Genomic DNA, 10,693 nt, shown 5'->3' with positions numbered 1-10,693 from the left:
CCTACTTTTTTGGCAAAGTGGATGACCTCACGTTTTTTCACATTGTATTCTATCTGCCATGTCATATAGACATGCCTGCTCATCTTCCCTGAAGCCTTTCTGCATCTTCCTTACAACCTGCACTGTGACCTAACTTTCATCATCAGCAAATTTGGAGAGATTACACTTAGTTCTCTTTTCCAAATCATTGGCATAGAACATGAACAGCTGGGGCTGCTACCCCTGAAGTACCCTACCTGTCACAGTCTCCAAACTTTCAAATGACCATTTATTCTTACTCTGTTTTCTTTCCATAACAAATCCTCAGTCCACGTCAGCACTTAATAACTCTTGAGTTGCACCATTTCAAAAGCTTTAGCAGTCCAAATATACCACATTTTCTGTTTTCTCTTATTTACTCCACTAGTTATAACCATGAAAAACTTCAACAAATTTTTCCAACATGATTTCCTTTCCATTATTCCATGCTGAATTAGCCCAATTCTCTTATTATTTCCTAAATGCCCTGTTACCACTTACATAAATATGGATGATCTACTATTCTGCAGTACTTGTTTCTTTTTCTCTCTGCTTTTTAAATAATAGTGTTACATTTGCTCCCTTCCAATCTGTTGTAACCATTCTGGAAACTATGGAATTTTGGAAGACGACAAACAGTACGTCCATTGTCTCCATAGCAACCTCTTTTACACCTTTGGGATGCAGGTCATCAGCTTCCAGTTGCATTACTTCTCCATTTTCTTTCATGAATGATAATTTCTTGCAGCTCCTTATTCAGTCTGGATGTATTACTGTTCATTACTTTTTTGTTTTCTGGGAAAATTATTCGTTTAATTTCTCTGCCATTTCCTTATTTACCAATGTAATTTCTCAGGTCTTGATCTGAAGTAGATCCACAGTAACATCCAGAATTCCAGTAGTTATGCATCCAGAATTCTCATGCAACTGGCAAACATTTATAAGAATATTAAGCAACAATATCAAGTTTCAGTGCTGAATTATTCTATGACTCTAATTAAGAATATTAGTTTAAGTGGCAGCCTAGCTGAGCTGGTCTATTCATAAAGGTCTATGCTCTCGCCTCCATATAATTGTTTTGTTTTTATGAAAATAAGCTCAAACAGCGATTATGCAAAATAAAGTGTGAAAATACTTTTTTTGTTTAGTTATGTTTATATATAAGGGCAGTGCAGTTGTAGGCTGATAAGATTTTGCACTTCATGTACCGGAGAATACAGTCATTCATTTCATTTATTTTTGCTGTATTTTTCATTAATACTGTTTAGCCTTAAAGTGTAGAATTGGAGTGTAAAATGTTGTTACTTAAAAGGGTAAGGACATGATATGTAGTTTGGCAATTTATATAAAGGTTTATGTGGGGAATACTGATGGGCAGTAATGCTTTTTTCTGAGCAATTCTCATACGACCAACTCTCCTCATTCCCTATGGACGTTGGATAGCTGAGAGTATACTGTAATAATATTTTCACTTTTCCATACCTAGAGAAGTTTCTATTATCTGTTTAGGTGTTTCACACTACATCATTCTCTTGTACACTATTTTCTCTTTCCTTATCCTCGGTCTTCCTTTGTTGAATTCTGAAATGTTCCCTATTTTTGGGTTTTCTGATGTATTTGCAACATTATGAGCTAATAATTTTGATTGTGATTTTCAGTTTAATTTAATATTTCCTTGAACTTTTCACGTTAACAGCAGATAAACCGCTTTTCTTGTTTTTTTTTGCCTTAATGGAATATATGTTTCTTGTAAGGAATGTATTGCCTCTTCGTTAGCCATTGCTTGTTTTCTCATTTACCTTTGAACTTAGTTTCCCAATCCCCCATAGCCAGTTGAAATTTGAACTTTGTTTCCCAAAACCCCCACACCTCTCACCTCTGTAGTTTGGGTTATTTAGATTTAAGATGGAACTAAATCACTTTCAATCTTCATATAAAATTCTATGATAAATTGATGACACTTCTTGAAAGGCTCCTTTAACTACCAGATTAGCGTAGCCTTATAACACAATACTAAATCTAAAATAGCCTGAACCCTTTGTCCACAGCACACAGGTATGGAAAACCATCCCTTGTATACTCCATGAACTCACCCTTCATGCTTTTACCACTAATTTAACTTGGCCACTATATATGCAGATTAAAGTCACCCGAATGATCAGTCCTAGTATAGCAGAGGCCTCAGAAGGGACTGTTCCGTTGTGACTCCATGGTTCACACCTGTGAATCCATGGTTCACATCTGTACCTCCACCATTCACTTCCGTTCTCACGGCACTTTCCCATGCAGGCACAGGGGATGTAACACTTCCTCTTTTACTTCATCCCTTCCTACCATCCAGTGACCCAAATGGTTCTCCTAGTGAAACATCGATTCACTTGCACTTCCTGAAACCTGGTGTACTGCATTTCCTCAACAGTGGGGGGGTTTGAATACAGATCGGATGACTATTTTGTGGAGCACTTTCATTCAGTCTGCACAGCTCACCTTGAGTTTCTTGTTGCCTGTCACTTTAATCCTCCATCCCATTCCCATTCTGACCTATCTGTCTAAAGCTTAGAGTCACAGAAACAGGCCCTTTGGCCCAACTTATCCATGCCGACCAAGATGTCCATCTAAGATAGTCCCATTTGCCTGCATTTGGCCCATATCCCTCTAAACCTTTCCTATCCATGTACCTGTCCAAATGTCTTTTAAATATTGTTATTGTACCTGCCTCAACCACTTCCTCTGACAGCTCATTCTATTTACTCACCACCCTCTGTACGAAGAAGTTGCCCTTCAGGCCCCTTTTAAATCTTTTCCCTCTTACCTTAAATCTATTCCCTCTAGTATTTGATACCTTTGCCCTGGGAAAAAGATTTTGAGCATTCACTCTATCTCTACCCCTCATGATTCTAAGGGGTGACCTCTACCTCAGAATCCTATGCTCCAAGGAATGAAGGCCTAGACTACCCAACCTCTCCCTATAACTCAGGCCCTTGAGTCCTGGCAACTTTCTCGTAAACCTTTGTACTCTTTCCAGCTTAATGACATCTTTCCTAAAACAGGGTGATTAAAACTGTACACAATACTCTAGGTGCATCCTCACCAATGTCTTGTACAGCTGCAACATGACGTCCCAACTCCTATACTCAGTTCCTGACTGATGAAGGCCAAAGTGCCAAGTGCCTTCTTCACCACCCCGTTTACCTGCGACACAACTTTCAGGGAACCATGTACTTGTACTCCTAGATTCCCCATTTTATAACACTCCCCAGGGCCCTACCATTCACTGTGAACTGTGGGCTTCCAACACAAGCTTGAGGAACAACACTTCATCTTCTGTCTGGGCAGATTTAGACTCAAGTTCAACAATTTCATGTAACTCACCTTCTCTGTATCAGAACTGGTGAGTTCTACAGTAGGTTATCTATCTACAATGTTCTCAATTTGTCTCTCTTCACTGACTCTGCCTGATCGACTGGGCATTTCCTGTAGCTCTGACCTGCATTTCACAGCTTTTATGTCCCTATGTTTGCTTTCTCTTTAACTGCCTCATTAGTCTATGAACCAGATGGTATCATCAACAGTTTATCACCACAGTAACCCTGGCCCCACCCTATCCCTTTGTCCTATCCATCCCTCCATTGTCTCTTCAAATTAAAACGTTAGTTTGTCTCCTTTCCCAGTTCAGATGAAGGGGTCTTTTACCTAAAGTGTTAACTGTTTCTCTTTCCACACATGCTTCCTGACCTGATGAGTGTTTTCAGCATTTTCTGTTTTTATTGACGACCCCATGAATGTTGTATTACCTTTGTTACATGTTACTTTAATCTTCTGATTTAGGTTATGTCCCACATTATCATTTTGTTTCTTAGCTCCACCCAAATTGATTCTGCTTCTAGATGTTCTGACCTGTGATGCTTTCACTCTGCTGCTTTTTTGCCCAATCATTATTATCATTTTCCATTTTACCCATCTCTTCTCGAAATTAAGTATCCTGGAGTATTTAATTCCCAGCATGGTCATTTTGCAGTCATATTTTGGTAATAACCATGAGATTATACCTACTTATTTTTAATTATGCCATTAATTCATCCATCTTGTTACACATGCTGTGTGCATTCATATGAAGAGCCTTCAATTTTGGCTCTCTACCATTTTTCCCTGCTAATTGGAGGTTTACTTTCATGTTTGTATTCATTGCTCCTTCCTGATTGGTTATCATTACCCATTTTTTCACCCTGCACTATTGATTGTCCTTTCTCTTTAATTTTCTAAATTTCCACTCACAGAATCCTCCTCACCTCCCACCTCAGCTAATCAGGTTAAAGAGCCCCAGTTATTCAATTTACTAAGACACTCGGAAATTTATACCATCACATCTATCAATGTGATCAGCGAACATATCTTCAACAATCTTCACTGCTGTCCTCCTCTAGCTCTCTGAGGAATGCCATAATCCTTCCTTATAATAGAACCATACCCCTGTGAGTTCTCAGAATGCTTTTATCACAAATGGCATTCAAATCCAAGAACACTAGATTCTATTTGACCTTGGGTGACTGTGCTCCCTTTCTGAATTTTGTTCCAGATCTTCACACTGGAGAGATTACATGTGCAGTACCCACAAACAATCCTACTAGTTGTGAAGAAGAGTGCAGAACAGCAATTCAATTATTTAAGCATGAATGCAGTACCCATAACAAAGACACTTGAGCAATCTGAAAGCTGTAAGACTTGCTGTCTATAATTTGTTTCTATTTTGGTACTTGAATTGCTGTTATACTTAGAGATAGATTTGTTGTATCCCTGTGTATAAGAGCAACTTGAGTCTCAAAATAGAAACAGAAAATGCACCCTCTAGTGACATTACACATACTCTGCAAGATTTGCACAAAATTTGCAATGAACTTATGATTGCGCATAACATGGATCTTGCGCTACAAAATTATCACATTGCCATTCTGCACTTGTTAACAGAATGCAATTTTGACATTACTCACAAAGGCCATCAAGAAATCAAGAACACAGAACAGCTGTTAAAGGAAAGAGGTATTGTTCCCCAAAACAGATCCTTTGGTTGAACACCAAATAAACCAACATTTAGCAAATCAATCAATAATATAAAATCTACATGAATTTCACACTTACCCAAGGACCAGGAGATTAGGTTGGGTATTCTTTTACTTTTGATTGGCATAGACAACATGGGGTAAATGGCCTCCTGTGTCTTAAATTTTCTGTGACATGGCATGATATGCAGAGCATCATGTGAACTGCATCATTCTTCACATCACCCACAACACCATCCACCATCGGTGGATCTGAAATAGATAGTCTTGTGGTTCATTGAATCATAGAATGTTTGCTGCACATCAAGTCCACGCCAACTCTCTACCAGTTCAAACCCTCTAGTTCCTCTGATTGGTCCTTTCTCCACAGCCTTACAAATTTTTCTCCCATTTATCCCATTCTTTCTTGAAGGCCACAATAGCAGTTGCCTTCACCACATCTGCAGGCAGTGCATTCCAGATTCCAATCACACGCTGTGCAAAAGAAGTTTTTTGTTATGTCAATCTTAATTCTCTTTCCCTTTATACCTGTGAGTGCTGGTTCTTGACTCCACAACCAAACGGAACCGACACCTACTATCCACTCAGTCCAGACACCTCATCATATTACATACTTCAATCAACCTCCATTCTTCTCTTCCTCAAAGAAAACATTTCCAGCCTCTCTGATCTATCCTAGTTACTGTCGCCTCTCATCTCAGGAACCTTGCTCAAAATCTTTTTTCTGGATCTTCTCTAAAATATTCACCTCCTTCCTATAATCGGGTAACCAAAATGGGTAATACACTATTTAAGGTGTTATACAATGGTTTAGCATAACTTCCCTGGTTCTACATTCAATGCATCAATAGATAAAGTCAGAATTCTGCCTGCCTTATTAACCACTTTCTCAATCTGCCCTGCCACTTTCAATAATTTGTACATCCGTATCCTCGGTACCTCAGTTCCTTTTTGAACAGTGCCCCTTATTCTATATTGCCTCTCCTCATACTTCCTACCAAAATGAATCACCTTATAGTTCTCCTCATTAAACATTATCTGCCACTTGTCTGCCCATTCCACTTGTCCATCTGTATCCTGCTGTGATTGATTGCTGTCCTCTTTGCAGTTCATTTTACTGCCAAGTTTTGTGTCATTTGCAAATTTAGAAATTGTGACTTACAGTCCCCAGACCATCCCTGGGAACACTACTATTCACCTTGCACTAGTATGAAAAACAGCTATTCCCTGTTTGTTATTTAGCCAATTTTGTATCCATGCTTTCAATGTCACTCTTATGACAAATGCTTTAACTTTGTTGATATGGCACCTGATCAAAAGTCTCCTAAAAATCCATTTACATCACATCAACTGTATTACCCTCATCAGTTGTTATCTCAGCAAAAAATTCCATCAAATTCGTTAAACACAATTTGCTCTTAACAAATCAATGTTGGCTTGCTTTAATTCATCCATTTTCCTCCAGGTGTCTACCAATCCTGTCTTAGATCAATGTTTCTAAAATCTTTCTCTCCACCAAGGTTAAATTGACTGGCCCATAGTTGATAGACTTATCGTTATTCCTTTTATTGAGGAAGAGAATAACATTTGTGACCCTCCAGTCCTTTGGCAAAGTACTGGTATCAAAAGAGCATTGGAAGATTATGGTCAGTGTCTTTGTGATTTCTTCCCATACTTCCCTCAAAATCCGAGGATGCATCCCATCCAGTCCTGGTGACTTACCTACTAAGGTAACCCAACTTTCCTAATACTTCCATACTATCAATTTTTAAAATCTCCAGTGTCTCAAACATGTCCTCCCTCCTTATTACTTTGAAAGTACCCTATTCCCTCATGAATACAGATGCAAAGTATTCACTTAGTATCTTAACAATGCGCTCAGCATTCATGTGTAAGTTTTCTATTTTGTCCTTAATAGGTTCTGCTCCTCCATGTACTACAGTTTTACTACTTATAGGCCCATTGAAGACATTTGGATTCTAAAATAGCAGCTAATCTTTTCTTATATGCTCTCTTATTGCCTCTTTTATTTTTAGTTTTCACTTTCCCTCTGATTCTTTTATTATCAGCCTGGTTCTTACTGATACTTACAAGCTGACACTTGTCATAAGCAGCTTTTCTTTTTGCTTTATTATCTTCTGTACCTCTGTGATCAGCCAGGGAGCCCCGGATTTGTCCTTTCATTGCTGCTCCTGAGTACCGTCTCTTCCTTAAAGGCTAACCATTGTTATATTACAGTTTTACCTGTTAACTTTTGGTTCCAGTTTTCCTGGGCCGGATCCATCCTCATCCCATTGAAACTGACCTTCCTCCAATTACTTTTACTTTGGATTGCTTGTTTTTTGCAGCTAACCTAAACCCTATGATATTATGATCACTATCTCCTAAATGTTCCCTTGCCAAAATTTGGCGCCTTTGATCCATCTCATTCCTCAAAACCAGATTCAGCAATGCCTCCTTCCTGATTAGACTAGAAGCATTTTGCCTTAGAAGATTATCCTTAACACATTTCAAAAACTCTTCACCCTCTCTGGCCTTAACACTGTTGCTACCCCAGTTTAAAGTTGATTAAAGTTCCCTATTATAACTACCCTGTAGGTTTTGCACCTCTCTGCTAACTACTGTGCTTATTTGCTCTTCATATCTCGTCCACCCATGGGTGACCCAAAGAATACACCCAGCAGTGTAATGCTCCCTCTACTGCTCCTTTTTCTGTCTTTGAAAACCAAACAAAAACTGCAGATGCTGGAAATCTGAAATAAAGACAGAAAATGCTGGAAACACTCAGCCAGTCAGGCCATGTATGTGGGAAGAGAAACAGAGTTAATATCTCAGGTCACAGACCTTTCATCAGAATTCAATGTCAGAATGCCCCTCTCTATCCCTGTGAGAATATTAGACCCATTCCTGTTGAGGCACAATCCATCTGGCTTATAGAGGCCCCATCTCCCGCAGGAATGGTCTCAGTTCCTCAGGAACCTGAAGTTTCCCTGCTACACCATCTCTCCAGTCACACATCTGCATTATCTTCCTATTTCTGTGCTCACCAACATAGTAATCCAGGGATTATTACTTTAGAGGTCCTGCTTTTTAACCTCTTTCCGAACTCCCTAAATGCTGCCCGCAGGACCTAATTTCTTCCTCCTGCCTTTGTCATCAGTAACTAAAAGGACTGCAACCTTTCCCCAGGGTCAAAATGCCTAACACTAGAGGGCATGCATTTCAGATGAGAGGGGGGTAAGTTTAAAGGAGATGTCTGATGGCTGCCTGGAATGCGCTGCCCGGGATGATGGTTGAGGCAGATGAGATAGAGCCATTTAAGAGGCTTTTAGATAGGCACATGAATATGCAGGGAATGGAGGTATATGGACCATGTGCAGGCAGAAGGGATTAGGTGTCATTAGCTTAAATAGTTTGGCACATCATGCGCCAAAGAGCCTGTCCTGTGTTGTACTGTTCTATGTTCTCTGGCTGATGAGACATTCACTGATGTCCTTAACCATGGCACCAGGGAGACAACGTATCATCCTCGAGTCACATCTGTGTCTACAGCTACGCCGGTCTGTCCCCCTAACTATTGCTGTCTCATTTTCCTTCCTCCTCTGCTGTGAGTCACTTGCAGTTCCAAGCTGCTGGCTCTGGCTGCACTCCCCTGAGGAGCCAGCATTTTCACCATTATCCAAAAGGGTAAATCAGGGGACTTCTGCGCTACTACCTGCTCTTTCTCGTCTGCCTGGTGGTCACCCATTCCCCGTGTGCCTGCGCACATTTAAGCTGTGGTATGATCACCACTCTAAATGTGCCATCCACAGCACTCTCAGCCTCGCCGACGTGCCACAGCGACGTCAGCCTCTGCTCCAGCTCTGAAACCACGTGTTGCAGCTGCTGCAGCTGGAGACACTTTCTGTACATGTGCTTTGTCTACATCACTAGGAGCGTCAGCAACTTTCCACATGATGTACAGTATATTCCACTTGTCCAAGCTGGACAATCATTTGTTAATTTAGCAGTTGTAATTTATAAATCAAAAATTAAAAGGAGAAGCTATTCACCAGCTGCTCATCAATCAGCTATCTGCCTTCTACCAACATCAATACTGGACTTTGACATCACACTCTTTCCTCACCAGACCTGTGTCTCTCTATTCTCCCGGACTCCTACTCTTTCCTTGCCCTGATTACTGGTTGCATTTTGCACCTCTACCTGCTCCTGTAGCCAAAGTAGTTTTGTGATTGGTCCAGTCAAGAGAATCATGACACCTGGAATGTTGATGGTGGGGGACTTGGCACAGGGAAGTGATGATAAGATTAGATAAAGTAACAGAAACAGAAGGGTAGATGGTTAAACTTTCTCATTTGAGGTGGTCGTACTTGGCTCTTGAATGAAAATGATCACATGCTATTTATTAATCATACGTGAATGTTCTCTGGCCCTTGCAGTGTACAGGCATGAACTATTCCACCTTTTGAAGATTTACAAACGCAAATGAGCAATAATCAGTAAACATCCCTACTTTGTCCTTATGAACACTTGGGCCCAGGACAGTGTTTTGAGAAGCATATATTTTCATATCTCATATTTTTATATTTGTAATGTGAAAACTCCCACCGTAATGTCCAGCGTCTGACATGGTTAACCTACAACAACCACAACCTTTGTCTCAGATGTCAGCAAGAGTTTTCTACTTGAGTCCTACTGACTTCAGTTTTATCAGAACTCAGAGACACCACATTCTGTCAAACGTACCTCAAGTCAAGGACGGTCACTCCCACCTTGCCTCAGGAATTCAGCTCTTTAGTTCACATTTGGACTAAAGTTGTAAGAGCTAAGTGGTTCTAGTCAAATCCTGCTGAGAGTGTGGTGTATTTCTGTACCATAAAGGTGTAGCTGAGGCAAATAGTGTGGTGTATTTCTGGGGAAGTTAAGTAAGTCACAGAGCCATACAGCTCAGAAACAGGCCCTTGGCTCACTGAGTCTGTGCTGGCCACACCTATCCTACACTAATCTCTTTGTTATTCTCCCCACATTCCCATCAACTCCCCCAGATTCTATCACTCATCTGCCAGGGGCAGTTTACAATGGTCAATTATATGGAGGGGGGGAGTCAAGGAGGAAATGCTGATAACATGAGACAAACTGGCAGAAGAAGAACAAGTGCAAACTCAAGCAAAAGCCTGTTGAGCCTTTTTCTGAGGTGTAAATTCCATGTAAAATGTGGTTATGGTGGGGGGAAGAAGGTATGTGGTGATGAACAGTAGGTTGGCATGAGCCAAGATTTAATTATCTCAAGTGTCTGAGTTGACAGGAGGAGACAGCACATAGAACATAGAACAGTGCAGCACAATACAGGCCTTTCGGCCCACAATGTTGTGCCGACCTTTAAACCTCACCTAAGGCTATCTAACCCCTTCCTCCCACATATCCCTCTATTTTAAATTCCTCCATATGCTTATCTAGTAATCTCTTGAATTTGACCAATGTACCTACGTCCACCACTGTCCCAGGCAGCGCATTCCATGCCCCAACCACCCTCTGGGTAAAAAACCTTCCTCTGATATCTCCCTTGAACTTCCCACCCATTACTTTAAAGCCATGCCCTCTTGTATTGAACATTAGTG

Source organism: Pristis pectinata, chromosome 28, assembly GCF_009764475.1.
Source record: "Pristis pectinata isolate sPriPec2 chromosome 28, sPriPec2.1.pri, whole genome shotgun sequence".
NCBI lineage: Eukaryota > Metazoa > Chordata > Chondrichthyes > Rhinopristiformes > Pristidae > Pristis > Pristis pectinata.
Note: the sequence above shows the minus strand (reverse complement) of the source record.